Raw genomic sequence first — 12,212 nt, 5'->3', positions numbered from 1 at the left:
AGCTGGCTGATCCCTTATTGCTGTATCGTTATAGAAGCTAGTAATGAGATAGCAAAACGCCAGTCATACAATAAATCATTCATCACATGATACATACATATCCACTACAAATATCAATCTATCCAGAAAGAGAAAAATAAAACACGCACTTTTCCCATGCAAAGATGGGTCCAAAGCCCCCAAGGTTGTTACCAAAACAAGCATACAGAACCTCCCAAAAATGGAGGCAGCACTCCAAGGCTATCTATCTATCTATCTCATATCTATCTATCTATCTATCCCATATCTATCTATCTATCTATCCCATATCTATCTACCTATCTACCTATCTATCTATCTATCTATCTATCTATCTATCCCATATCTATCTATCTATCCCATATCTATCTATCTATCCCATATCTATCTATCTATCCCATATCTATCTATCTATCTATCCCATATCTATCTATCTATCTAATCCATATCTATCTATCTATCCCATATCTATCTATCTATCCCATATCTATCTATCTATCTATCTATCCCATATCTATCTATCTATCCCATATCTATCTATCTATCCCATATCTATCTATCTATCCCATATCTATCTATCTATCCCATATCTATCTATCTATCCCATATCTATCTATCTATCTATCCCATATCTATCTATCTATCTATCCATCCCATATCTATCTATCTATCTATCTATCCATCCCATATCTATCTATCTATCTATCTATCTATCTATCCCATATCTATCTATCTATCTAAAGCAAAAAAAATGGATCATCATAAACAAAAGCACAGGTATAGGTGCCAGTCACACAGGTTGCAACTCACCAACCTATGGTACATAAATTAGCAAAAAAAAGTGGCAGCACTCAATAGTTATTTTTGAGGCTTTTTTGCTTGTTTATCTTCTATCTATCTATTCATCCATGGGCTCGTGCAGAAATCTGTATGTTAGGTCCGAGTGAGATCCGGCAAAAAATCAGATTGCACTCGGATCAATGGTATTTTATATGGCTGCATACATGTCTGAATCACAGCATGCATAATTTGCATCCAATATTTGGACCACACTCAGCCATGCAAGTCAATGAATCTGTGTAAAAAAACAGACTGCACTCGGATGACATCTGAGTGCAGTCCGATTTTCACGGACTTACCGAATGGAGAGGATGGAGTCATTTGTTTTTCCCATTTTCTCCTCATTTGAGAAAATCGTATCACACTATGATGAAGGTTTAATCAGTGTGTGATTAGCATAATCAGACTGATTATCTATCTATCTATCTATCTATCTATCTATCCCATATCTATCTATCCCATATCTATCTATCCCATATCTATCTATCCCATATCTATCTATCTATCTATCCCTACATTACTCCTATAATTTAGTTTGAAAACTGATCCCTTCCTATATAATTATTTTCTTTTGGATATTTTCTAAATGATGATTTGCAACACTTGCTAACCTGTAAAGCATACAGAAAGTTTTTTTTTCCTCCATATACAATGCCTAGGAACATAGGAGGTCATTAGAATGAATTAAGACATCAAGGTCATGTATAAATCATTCATTTTATTAGTCGTTTGTTGCGAGATTTATGGCTGGGATTCTCTACAGAAAAGAAATACTGATATGTAGTTCCTGCTGTTGAGAACTACAAGTCCCAGCCAGGAGAATGTGTTAATCTGCAAAATGCAACTCATTCAGTGTTTAGAAAAAAGAAAATTATACTATGGAAGAGCAATGAGCACTTTTAAGATATTTTGTTAATTTAATTGATACAGACTTAAAGGGAGTTTGTCAGCACAGAATGACTGTTCTAAACAAATATAGGCGCTCAGTGCATCATGGAGGCCAATCATTTATATACACCTTCCCACCTCTTTGTTTTCCATCTATCTCCTCCCTTGTCTGGCTATATGAAGCCAGATCTGTCAAAGAAGAGGGGATTGCGGGAAAAAAAGCAGGTGAGAAGATGTATATAAATGATTGGGTCCGCCATGATTCACCGAATGCGTGTACTTGGTCTAAACAGTCATTCTGTGCTGACCTTCCCTTTAAAGGGTTGTCTGGCCGTAGGCTACAAGTCTACTATAGGCACTTTCATTGCTGTGAGGATTCTTAAGTGACAGAGTCGGAGGCGGGCGGTCATGTGACCGCAAGTATGCGATTTGCATAATTCCAGCCACATTCCAACTAGACTTGTCTGGTCTTGCTCAGTAACTTTGTATTGTGCAAGGTCGCACACGTCTAGTCGGCAAGTAACCACATGTATAGAAATCACATACTTGTGGTGTTCATAGAATATTGTTGGGGGAATTTTTAAGAAATTTATTCTTGAAATTTTATTCTCAATTGCAGCAGGCCGGGTCCCTCACTCCTCAGCTCTGCTCTAAATAAAAGCCTTTTAATAGTACCCAGGTGGTATTTCACCTACTCCTCTGTAGCAGCACTGAATCAAACCACCCATCATCTTTATCCCTGGAATCCTCAACTCTGCTGTACTTCGCTGCTCACCTCCAGCCTACGGTCGCTGATTAACAGGTCACTCTTTCCTCAGTGACCTGTCTTCCCTATGCAGGCGCCATCATACTCGGGACTTGCGCCATGAGCTCCTAATAACATTGTACAGGCGCTGTCCCTTCTGATGAAATGAACCCGGGCAATTACTGCGCCTGCGTAGGGGAGACAGGTCACGGAGGGAAGAAAGACGTGTCAATCAACGACCAGAGCTGGTCGCAGGTAGGAGAAGTATAACAGAGGCGAGGAGTGAAGAGCCTGCCGCGCTGCTCTTGAGAATAAAACTTCAAGAATAGATTTCTTAAAAATGACCTTACGAAATACTACATGCCAGGTATGATTGTAATAGGCATTAAAGGGGCTTTACACAATCAGCGACGCGGGATTGCAGAACAAGATGGCGGCCATTAGCGGCTCATCTGCCGCACGGAGGTCAGCGGCTATGCAGCCGGGAGATGACCGGCCGCTCGCAGCAGAAGTACCCCGACCGGCGGCCTAGGTGGCACCGCTCCCCGGTCCTCCTTTCATACTTGCCGTCGGGAGATCAGCGGCCCTAGCCGCTGATCTCCCGACGGTAGCCGCATGGAGGTCAGCGGCGATGCAGCCAGCCGCGACCAATCAACGATATTGGCGCCAAATTTACACTCTCACCCTCAACCGCTCACACGCACACCCAAAGACGCTCACCCTCACACCCTCACCCACGCTCACCCTCACCTGCTCAACCTCAGACGCTGACCCTCAGACGCTGACCCTCAGACGCTGACCCTCAGACGCTCCCACGCTCGCCATCACACGCTCAACCTCACACGCTCGCACGCTCACCCTCACACTCACCCTCAGACGTTCAACCTCAGACGCTCGCTCACCCTGAGACGCTCGCTCACCCTGAGACGCTCGCTCACCCTCAGACCCTCTCACCCTCAGACGCTCACCCTCAGACGCTCACCCTCAGACGCTCACCCTCAGACGCTCCCACGCTCACGCTCACCCTCAGACGTTCAACCTCAGACGCTCGCTCACCCTCAGACCCTCTCACCCTCAGACCCGCTCACCCTCAGACCCGCTCACCCTCAGACCCGCTCACCCTCAGACCCGCTCACCCTCAGACCCGCTCACCCTCAGACCCGCTCACCCTCAGACGCTCACCCTCAGACGCTCACCCTCAGACGCTCAACCTCAGACGCTCACCCTCAGACGTTCAACCTCAGACCCTCGCTCACCCTCAGACCCGCTCACCCTCAGACCCGCTCACCCTCAGACGCTCACCCTCAGACGCTCACACGCTCACCCTCACACGCACACCCTCACCCGCTCACCCTGTGCTAGCCGGTCATCTCCCGGCTGCTCGCAGCAGAAGTACCCCGACCGGCGGCCTCGCTCCCCGGTCCTCCAAAATTCATTAGGGGTCCCGGGGGGATACATTGGGGGATTAATTTAAAGTAGTGCACAACCCATTTAAATACTGCTTCTCTGATTAATCGCGCCCGGTCGGCTGCATACATATTCTAGAATACCCGATGCGTTAGAATCGGGCCACCATCTAGTATAACATTAAATCATATACTGTGTATTCTGACTGCTTGCCTGAGGAGAGCTTAGGAGTTACACTAGAGACTTATTTTTTCAGTTTGGGACTGTATTAACCCGTCTCATATAAATCTTTTGGTGAGCTCCCCCTAGTGTCTGCGACAGGAAACTAGAATTTTATCATTTACAGAGGACATTTATTTTCTTTTAGTAAATACCCATATTCCTCATGAAATAACAGTTCTGGTTCTGAAGCATCTTATATTACAACTCTGCATTTTGCCATCCCTCTGTTAATCCTCCTATTTTTTTATGTTTGTTACACTCCTGGTGCTATATAATCACAGTCACAGAGGGTTCGTCCGCGACCAGACCCCTGCGAGAAAGGAGCCTGCCAATGCCAGAGCCTTTTTCAGTTGCATCCAAGGATGCACATTCAGCTGAAATATATTGTGGTGCAGAGACCTGCCAGGTCCCTGCAATACAATACACACCTCCGGCCAATCAGAGACTGACAGCTGATGTCAGCATGGCAGTCACAGGTGACACATTGCAGTAACATCGGCTAGAAAAGTGGACGCCGCACATCGTGGGAGTGTGGAAAGGTTAGAAGAATCTTTATTTAAAAAAAAAAATGTGTTAGTGTGCTGGAGAGCAGCGACAGGGAGGGGAGCATGAATACAAGATGGGCCCAGGACCTAGGACATTATACCAGGAAGGATCCCAAGATGTGGATATTATTACTGGAAGGGGCCAGGATGGGGGACATTCTACCAGAAAGGGGCCCAGGATGTAAATTATTATTACTGTAAGAAGCCAAGGATGGGGAACATTCTTACTGGAAGGGTAAGGAATACTGGAATAGAATTTAAAATGCTACAAGGGTTAATACATCTGACCTACATGTAAGTGGGAACCCAGGTCCAAATTATTGCACCAGGCCCCATCAGACTCTAGTTACACCATTGTATAGCACTATTTTATTCACTTTACAGATATTATGATCACTGTACCCATTCGGACTCACAATCTAAATTCCCTATCAGTATGACTTTGGGACGAAACCGGAGAACCCGGAGGAAACCCACACAAACACAGGGAGAACATACAAACTCCTTGCAGATGTTGTCCTTGGTGGGATTTGAACCCAAGACCCCAGCGCTGCAACAATGCTACCCACTGAGCCATTGTGCTCCCCAGAAAATGATCAGTAAATCAACAACTGGGCATTACAATTCTAACACACCCCATCTGATAACACCCAGATGTCAGTTTATTTACACATTTCTAGGAGGTGTAACAGAGGAACAGCACAGTACAGAGTTCTAAGATCCTCCAAGTTGCTCCAAATACTTACTAAAACAGACAGGTTTGGAGAAATGAAAGATCCTCTTTAACCTTAATCCATGTCTGTAGAGAACTCTGCCACAAGATAAAACAGACCTTAGAGTCTTAAGAAAGATATCATTTTATATAAATCGGTGTATAACTTTAGACCTGTAGATTGCAAAAATTATTATTTAATCACTTTAATTTCTAGTTAGATTTGTAATGACTTGTGCTGTGAGAAGTTATCAGACCTAGATGCAATAATAAATCTCCTGCTAGCTCTGACAATTGCCACGGTTTTTGTTACCTGTGCTCTTGACCCATTTTTCAGCCAAAACTTGCAAAATGATGTGATGAATGAGTTTAACATCATCTCTTTTCTCTCATCTTTCAGCACTTCTACTGTATGGTAAAAGAACCTTCTTCAGCTTGTTAAATCTCTACTCCCCCCAGTTTACGTATATGCAAATTCATTCTTTCCCCAGCTCTTCTATGTGCTATACCACTCCTTTCTCAGTAATTCTGTGCTCCAGTCACATCTTCTTCAGCTATCCTGTGCCAAAACACAGCAGGTCAGCCCTCTTCTACACCAGATAATCCCTTCATCAGCTCTGTTTATTTCCCATCTCCTCAGTGGGCTAGATCACAGCTCATATAGATATTTTTTTTTCTTCAGATAATTCCTCACATAGCATTTTTATGTGTTTGACTACTCCTTCTTCAACTGTTTTATCTACAAGTTTCCTTCTTTACAAGATGTCATGTGTACCACAACTCCTTCTCCAGCTCTGATGTGCCAGAGCCCTCCTTCCCCAGCACTGGTGTGCCAGAGCCCTCCTTCCCCAGCACTGGTGTGCCAGAGCCCTCCTTCCCCAGCACTGGTGTGCCAGAGCCCTCCTTCTCCAGCACTGGTGTGCCAAATCCCTCCTTCTCCAGCACTGGGGTGCCAGAACCTTCCTTCTCCAGCACTGGGGTGCCAGAACCTTCCTTCTCCAGCACTGGGGTGCCAGAACCTTCCTTCTCCAGCACTGGGGTGCCAGAGCCCTCCTTCTCCAGCACTGGTGTGCCAGAGCCTTCCTTTTCCAGCACTGATGTGCCAGAGCCTTCCTTTTCCAACACTGATGTGCCAGAGCCTTCCTTTTCCAGCACTGATGTGCCAGAGCCTTCCTTTTCCAGCACTGATGTGCCAGAGCCTTCCTTTTCCAGCACTGATGTGCCAGAGCCTTCCTTTTCCAGCACTGATGTGCCAGAGCCATCCTTCTCCAGCACTGGTGTGCCAGAGCCATCCTTCTCCAGCACTGGTGTGCCAGAGCCATCCTTCTCCAGCACTGGTGTGCCAGAGCCATCCTTCTCCAGCACTGGTGTGCCAGAGCCATCCTTCTCCAGCACTGGTGTGCCAGAGCCCTCCTTCTCCAGCACTGGTGTGCCACAGCCCTCCTTCTCCAGCACTGGTGTGCCACAGCCCTCCTTCTCCAGCACTGGTGTGCCACAGCCCTCCTTCTCCAGGAGCAGCGGTGGTTACCAATAACAGGTGGCGTAGTCGGACTATACAAACAGATTCACATAAACTACCCTGGTTTGACCGCCCTGGGTCACGGACCGGGTCACCGCCACGGTGACTACAACCCCCAGTATCTACAGAGCCCGGCTCCGGGTATCCCCACGGCCCAGGGGGGCGCGTCACATGTGCCAGAGTGTTCCTTCTCCAGCTTTCATGTGCCAGAGCCTTCCTTCTCCAGCTTTCATGTGCCAGAGCCTTCCTTCTCCAGCTTTCATGTGCCAGAGCCTTCCTTCTCCAGCTTTCATGTGCCAGAGCCTTCCTTCTCCAGCTTTCATGTGCCAGAGCCTTCCTTCTCCAGCTTTCATGTGCCAGAGCCTTCCTTCTCCAGCTTTCATGTGCCAGAGTGTTCCTTCTCCAGCTTTCATGTGCCAGAGTGTTCCTTCTCCAGCTTTCATGTGCCAGAGTGTTCCTTCTCCAGCTTTCATGTGCCAGAGTGTTCCTTCTCCAGCTTTCATGTGCCAGAGTGTTCCTTCTCCAGCTTTCATTTGCCAGAGTGTTCCTTCTCCAGCTTTCATTTGCCAGAGTGTTCCTTCTCCAGCTTTCATGTGCCAGAGCCTTCCTTCTCCAGCTTTCATGTGCCAGAGCCTTCCTTCTCCAGCTTTCATGTGCCAGAGCCTTCCTTCTACAGCTTTCATGTGCCAGAGCCTTCCTTCTACAGCTTTCATGTGCCAGAGCCCTCCTTCTCCAGAATTGGTGTGCTAGAGCCCTCTTTCTCCACCTTCTCCAGATCTGGTGTGCCAGACCTCTCCTTCTCCAACACTAGTGTGCCAAACGCATCTTTCTCTGGTATGCCAGACCACTCTTTCTTCAGCCAGACCACACCAATTGTAGTTGAGGACTGAAGCGCCAGAATATTCCCCCACACATATTTTAAAGATCCTTTAAAATATGCTCGTTGAAAAAGAGTTTGAAAGGTGATGACTAACGTGTTGAACTGCATACCATTTCAGTTATAAATATTAGTAGATAACACTGTTAAAAGTAACCTGACAAGCTGAAAATGGTATCTGATCTGCAGGCGGGACATTGTAGAGCAGGAGGAGCCAATCAGATTGATATACATTTTTGTGGGAAACGTTACTGTAAAACTTTCATTTTATTAATTTAAATCTCTGTTGTTTGCAAATGAGTCCAGTGGGCGGTTGTATGCAGTGATTGACAGTCTTCCCTGTGTCTGACTGTACATGCAGATGTATCATCTAACTGTAAATCAGTGAGTAGTACCGCCCTCTGGACCCATGCATACAAACACCAAGGGTTTCAATAAATAAATGCAAGTTATACTGAATATTTTCCAACAAACCTTTGCTGTATTCTCTGCTGGCCAAAGATCAGACTGCGTGCACAATGTGACAGGTTTCCTTTAAAGCAGTCATAGAGTGTTATGACACATCTTTTATCTTTTTTAATATGTACAATATATCTACATCAAGGAAGTGCTTTCCTGTTTTCTCTAGAGTTCACAATCTGATTTTTACTCAATCAGATCTAATTTATGATCAGCGCCTGGAGCTTAACTGCGATGTTTCATGATAGGCTAAGGTTCTGTATTTCCACCTCTTGTCTCAACAGTGACTCAGGTTGCTGACCTATCCTCCCATACATCATACTGCAGCTCTGTTTGCACAGATTGGCAATCCTGTATGATCACAAGCCCAGCAGAATGTCTGCAAGCAATTGCATGGTGTATGCTGAGGCATTAAAGGGGTTGTGTTACCTTTCTGAAAATATTGAGCAGCTGTATAAGTTGCAATTGTTATAAAAAAAAATTGAGTATTACTTATCCTTCCCGGGAACATCGCTCCGCTGCTGCCCCAGTCTCTGTTGTTTGGCTGCAACCGTTATGTCATATTAACAATGCTGCAGCCAATTAGTGAGCTCAGCTGCTCGTGCCATCTACAGACCTGCTGAGCTCAGTGATTGGCTGCAGAGCTGTCCACGCTGCAGCCAAACAACAGAAATGCCGGCACTGGACTTGGGACTTGTAAGTAATACTCAATTTATTTTCCTATTCCACAATTTATAGGCCAAAGTTTTCAAAGCTTTTCTTTAAGACTTTATAAGTTTCTCTTTAAAACTTCAGTCTGAGTTGATGCAGTTGGCAGCTCATTTCCTATCTAGTTTTATGTTATGTCATACAATTGCTGAAGTACACAAGACTCTCACATGATTAGATTGTATCTGCCCTATCTAAATATACATTTTGGTCATTGTTAATCCTTAAGTTTAAACATTTGCATATATTGTACTCTGGAAACATGTTCCATTTTATCTAGTTTATATCCCATAGGGAGTGTGTCTGTCCCATTTTCTAAGTATATAAATGTGCAGCACCATTTGCACCTGTTTCTAGATTATTATAACGAAAAGCTGGTTGTCCTAGACTGTAAAATGTATTCTATGTCACCAAAACCAAAGAAATGAGCAAAAGTACAGGTGCATCTCACTAAATTAGAATATCATCAAAAAGTTAATTTATTTCAGTTCTTCAATACAAAAAGTGAAACTCATATTATATAGAGTCATTACAAACAGAGTGATCTATTTCAAGTGATTATTTCTGTTAACATTGATGATTATGGCTTATCTCAGTAATTTGAAATCATTAACAAAAACATCTGCAAAGGCTTCCTAAGCTTTTAAAAAGGTTCCCTAGTCTGTTTCAGTAGGCTCCACAATCATGGGGAAGACTGCTGACTTGACAGATGTCCAGAAGGCAGTCATTGACACACTCAATGAGGTCCCAGAGTTCCAATTTTCATTTGGAAATCAAGGTCCCAGAGTCTGGAGGAAGAGTGGAGAGGCCACAATCCAAGCTGCTTGAGGTCTAGTGTGAAGTTTCCACAATTAGTGATGGTTTGGGGAGCCATGTCATCTGCTGGTGTAGGACCACTGTGTTTTATCAAGACCAAAGTCAGCGCAGCCGTCTACCAGGAAATTTTAGAGCACTTCATGCTTCTCTCTGCCAACAAGCTTTTTGGAGATGGAAATGTCATTCTCCAGCAGGACTTGGCACCTGTCCACACTGCCAAAAGTACCAATACCTGTTTTACAAACAACAGTATCACTGTGCTTGATTGGCCAGCAAACTCGCCTGACCTTAACCCCATAGAGAATCTATTATAGAGAGTCTATGGGGTATTGTCAAGAGGAAGATGAGAGACACCAGACCCAACAATGCAGACGAGCTGAAGGCTCCTATCAAAGCAACCTGGGCTTCCATAACACCTCAGCAGTGCCACAGGCTGATCGCCTCCATGCCGCATTGCCGCATTGATGCAGTAATTGATGCAAAAGGAGCCCCGACCAAGTATCGAGTGCATTTACTGAACATACATTTCAGTAGGCCAACATTTCGGATTTTAAAATCATTTTTCAAGCTGTTGTTATAAAGTATTCTAATTTACTGAGATGATGACTTTTGGGTTTTCATCATCAACATTAACAGAAATAAACCCTTGAAATAGATCACTCTGTTTGCAATGACTCTATATAATATATGAGTTTCAGTTTTTGTATTGAAGAACTGAAATAAATTTAACTTTTTGATGATATTCTAATTTAGTGAGATGCACCTGTATAAGTTTGTACCATGTTCACATTGTGGCCATTTAACAGACCTAGAGTAGAAATAAAATGAGCATATACCCTACTTTAAGTAGATAAGTAAATAGCAATAGTACATGTAAACGTAGAGTACTTAACAAATACTGTTTTTGATCATAAAAGCGTAAAAGCCATCTCACCGTGACAAGGTGACCCTAATTGGGACAGTCCTATCCTCTAGTATTAAAGCCTCACTTTGTGTCAGATGACCTCAATGTAGATGGAGGCAGAGCATCTACATTGAGGTCGTCTGACACTAGGTGAGGTTTTAATACTAGAGGATAGGACTGTCCAGATTGAGGTCACCTTGTTGCGTTGGGATGGCTTTTATACTTTTTTCATCAAAAAGTGTTTACTAAGTACTCTACGTTCTTTACATACCCTATTATTTACTTACTACAGGGTATATGCTCATTTTGTTTCCATCTTAGGTATAGTCTATGACACCATTAGAATAGACAATGTTATAATAAATAGATTTATGGTAAAAAGTTATAATTTTAATAGAGACTTCCACTGTCCAATTTAAATCAGAATTATGGCACAGGAGCAGTATATAGAAACTGATGCACAGAAGGACAATGAAATGCCAGTAACTAGTCGATCTTTCCTTTTGCAGATCATAGTTAAAACAGAATATTTTATCATAATATATCCTATTAGCTGATGATATTTTAGTTTCCACATACGTTCTAGAGAAGTATGCACACATTGAAAACTTTTCAAGAACCTGTAGCTGACGACTGTAATTTTATCAGCATGTCATTGCTCAGTTGGGCACTAGGGGCGCTGTTTTGCACCTGAACATTGCCTGATTTCTCCTTCCCAAAGGGGAATATTCTGATCAGCGAGGCTTTTTGTTTTAAATAATTAAAGTCCATATGTTGATCTGAATTTTGTTTATCTGAAGGTTGTTTTTTTTGAGGATATCATTTAATACATGAAAAATAATGAAATAATGACATGCATAGTAAAATAATATCTAGAGACGCATTCCTGATGAGCTGCTGTGATACCATATGCAAGTCTTTGGCTGCAAACCTCACAAAAATGCATTTATGTTCATTAAGTGATCATTTTATAGGAGTCTGGCTCAATAGATACTAGCATAAAAGTCCAGGGTACATTAATGGATCATGAAAATGTAAGGATTTTTAATAAATATGCAAATATGGCTCAATTAATAGAATAATAGGCATGCTCTGATTACCTAATATACTGTAATTATGTTTCTAAGGACTGGGCAATGTTTTCTTATCCATATGAATAGGATATTTCTATAGATGACAATGAACATATATGTTTATCCAACTCCATGAAGAAGAGCTGTCAATTAATGGCCAGAGCCATTTTGTCTGTTCAGTAGACATGTTAACGCTAAAGACAATTATTAGTTACAGCGGCCGGCATGTCAACGATGGAGCCGAGGAAACAGAGGTTGGCAGGGGACCAGAGAAGCATCACAACAGCAATGGCAGGAAATTGGAAAGGTGAGTATTTCTCCTTTTGATGTTATAGACTTTTAGCAGCTGTTTGTGGACAACCCCTTTAAGAAATGCATGCAGTACCTTTATTTGAATATATGCTATGTGTAGGTGTAACAGAACTATATATCCGTTACCTTCAGATAGCCATAATAATGAAGTGAAATAAAGTGTTATC

The 12,212-nt window shown here is 43.2% G+C and overlaps 1 protein-coding gene across 1 annotated transcript in view; it reads right to left on the bottom strand.

The window, feature by feature from the left end:
- Nucleotides 1–12,212, bottom strand: part of LOC141191427 (synaptotagmin-7) — a 691,596-nt gene that overhangs the window by 631,184 nt on the left and 48,200 nt on the right. The gene's annotated exons all lie outside the window — the stretch shown is intronic.

This window comes from Phyllobates terribilis, unplaced genomic scaffold (genome assembly GCF_046119375.1).
Source record: "Phyllobates terribilis strain yellow unplaced genomic scaffold, ASM4611937v1 Scaffold_41__1_contigs__length_11206878, whole genome shotgun sequence".
NCBI classification, from domain to species: domain Eukaryota; kingdom Metazoa; phylum Chordata; class Amphibia; order Anura; family Dendrobatidae; genus Phyllobates; species Phyllobates terribilis.
This window is presented reverse-complemented; position numbering and strand designations above follow the sequence as displayed.